The following is a 3234-nucleotide window of genomic DNA, read 5'->3' as shown; positions in this document are numbered from 1 at the left end:
AAAAAATTATGGCAAATGGTAGGTTTTGGCAGATTATTAGCATATTATATAGACACACAGATAACAACAGTCTGTGGTGTCACGTCGTCTGGTTCGTTTTACAAGTTCATTGACACATATCTTTAATGAAAATTCCTGCGCTAGATGAACTAATTATTTTTTATACATTATTTTATTATTATTATTATAGAATGATTTATGCTAAGAAACATCAAAGCGGGTATAGCGCCATCTACCGTCACAAATTGTGATTTATTTTGGTTTATAAATTATTTACAATTTTTATATAATATTATTTATTATTTTCACATAAAAATTACACATATAATTATCAAGAGTATATAATGGGAGTTCTCCCATATATACTCTTCGTTTCTATAATGTACGTCGATGGTTGCTCAATTAAAACTGACTTCTTCTCACTCACTCATTTGTGTCCTTTTTTGTGGTGAGCTACAGTGTAATTGACACTCATTGTATGTGTTGTCATCCCCCTGGGTTACGTGACTGTTATCATCAGCACCATGCAAGGTCTTCATTTGACCTGAGCCGTGTACAACGGTAAAACTGTTGTTAAAGTCGGAAAGACCCACGATTTTCTATCGAATTCGTTTGCGAATGCCCCCGAATATTTAACAATGACATTCAATGTTGTTAGTGTTGTCATCGTTGTCGCCGTCGTCATCGTTTTTTTGCATTAATAGCTGAGAGTGCCGTGCTGCGTTTAAACTTGCGACGTTACTCGGTCGCGACAGAGTTTGCGTCTAATATTGGGTTAAACCTTGTAGAGATATCACCTGAAGTTATTGCCATTACAGTGACTGGCCGCGTGCCATCTCTCATGCATGGTTCCTATTATTAAATTATAAATTGCACAAACATCTAACAGAAAAGCAATCGATTATAAATAAGACTATTTACTGGTTTGGAGCGCCAGATATAATTTCCGTTGGTCTTACCTGACAAATTGTCACTCTAGGACTCACGACAATAGAACTTCGCATTTCGATCCCTGCCGAAAAATATTTGTGTGTTGTTTAACGTACGTGTCGACTAAATTCTTCTTGGGTTTTGCCGTGTATGATTACAGCAGCGTCCGTCGTGGGCGGCGTAAATATTATATTGTGTCTACCGAAATTGTCAACCCTTATTTGCTATAAAAAAATCTCTTGACTGGTTAAATTCCGCATAGTTTATTAAATTATGTAGGAAGTTATTTTAGTGTGGTTTGCTAGTATGTATAATAAGCGGACATAGGACATGTTTCTCGAGAAGCTAACTGGCACACTATTATATAGTTGGTATAGATATAGTCAATCAATATGCCTTTTGTGTTACATTCATGTTTGTCGCGTAGTCGATGATGGCTTGTGTAGCTATAGGGTATATATTGTTTCCAGTTTCTATAAGATAATGTGTTAGTTTGTGGTATCGTACGGAGACGTGTATCTCAGTAACGTATCTAAAGCGTGCCCCCACGAATGTCCCACTTACTACTATAGAGCACGTACAAAGCAATGCGTTTTCAAACAGTTTAACACACCCAAGTACTGTACCTTCGTATCGGGTGAACATACACCTATCTTTTCGTACATCATACATCGATCATACATCAATCAATGTCTGATGATACGTAAAAATAGATTTAAAAAAACGATCACACTCTGTATGCCTTCTTGCTCCTTCTATTATGGTTCTGAGTACGTAGAGACGTATCGTGAAAAGAATGGATGATGTGGTGATGATATCAGAAGTCTATCAATATTCAATATTGATAGACTCCTGATGATATCTCCTATGATAAGATTGCTGAATTATGCACTTCGATTTCGCGCTTTATACAGGGCATTGAAAGTAATAACGGAATCCACACCAATAACCGAACAAGTTGTGTATCTCAAACCAGGCAAAGTTTATTTCGGATATATACGTATTTGCATTCGATAAACCGCGTATAAAACAGAGCTAACACGTTGGTTGTTTGAATTACAAGGATATAAGCGATATAGATTCGTTTCGCTCATGCTGTGTGTCCGGTATGCACCACGGCTGATTATAGATATGAAAGTCAGATAACTACCCTTACCGTGCATGCGCCAGTTTACGCATTTTAACCTGCCGAAACCTAATTGAGGGTTATCTTCTTGGGTAAATTTTAATGCAAGTTATAAGTGACATGTTATGTAATGTCACTTCAATTTTAGATTTCTTTCCTGTTAGGAATGTGACAAATTCTGTGCGAAATTGCTTAATGCGATTTAAATTGGCTTGCGCTATTTTTGGGACGGCCATGACTGCGACTTAACCGCTGGCAACTTCTCACAATGTGAACGAAGTGAATCTACGCATAGGGCAAGGTTATATTATTCATCATTTATGATATACATCTCTACATTATAATTTGCACACAGCTTATTGCTATTAAAATATACAACTCCCTTCATAGACAATATATATATATATATATATGCAGGAAACGCCTTATCTTTCATCAGCCTATCTTCTCGGAATAATTTCATGCATGGCCGATAGCTGGTGCTTTTGCTTTTGTTGTTGCACAACAGTATCGTATCTATATATACATATTTGAATAACATCCCATACGGCACCTTCCACATTATATACACTGAAAGGAACATTTTCTTGTACTTTTTTAATTATTTAGAATGCTGCTTAGGGTTATGCTTACTCTTTTATGCAACAGGATTGGGTTCAACCTGCCTTTACCATCAGGTTGTGCCATCTAGCGAAATGTTGGCAGCTCATCGATTAAATTGCATTTTATTTTGGCAACACTTCGCGCTTTTATAGTTGGCTACTTTCCAAAGTCATAAACCTGAACCTAGTTTGAAGAACACGTGAACAACGAACCGTTTGGGCGTGTGCATAGGGGACAATTTCTAGCCATTATCACAGCCGTATATTCAACTAAATTTCTTATAATCCAATCAAAACGAGATATATATATATTTACGCTATTCTAATTTCGAAAAAAGATATATATGTGTGTATATTTATATTTATATATTTGATTTCCGTTTAAAGATGTATGAATTTGGGGGGGGGGGATCTCCTTGAGTTGGTCGTTGAAATTATGATCGACAGTGAGAATGAGGAGGAAAGAGTATAAAGCACCGTTCGTGCTATCATGATTCTTCTAGGTGACTGTTTTACTAAGATCGTCATACGACTCCGTCGATCTCACATTTGACATGAAAGATGTACTTATGGCAA

The 3234-nt window shown here is 36.5% G+C and overlaps 1 protein-coding gene across 1 annotated transcript in view; it reads right to left on the bottom strand.

The window, feature by feature from the left end:
- Positions 1-1893: 1893 nt before the first annotated feature.
- Positions 1894-3234, bottom strand: part of LOC106805169 — a 35149-nt gene continuing 33808 nt past the window's right edge. Inside the window, exon 7 of the mRNA XM_014806664.1 lies at positions 1894-3234. This exon is cut by the window's right edge and continues 831 nt beyond it. The gene's annotated coding sequence lies outside the window, so the exon portion shown is untranslated.

Source organism: Priapulus caudatus, unplaced genomic scaffold (genome assembly GCF_000485595.1).
Source record: "Priapulus caudatus unplaced genomic scaffold, Priapulus_caudatus-5.0.1 Scaffold103, whole genome shotgun sequence".
Taxonomy (NCBI): domain Eukaryota; kingdom Metazoa; phylum Priapulida; class Priapulimorpha; order Priapulimorphida; family Priapulidae; genus Priapulus; species Priapulus caudatus.
The sequence above is the reverse complement of the archived record's forward strand: the minus strand, read 5'-3'. Positions and strand labels throughout refer to the sequence as shown.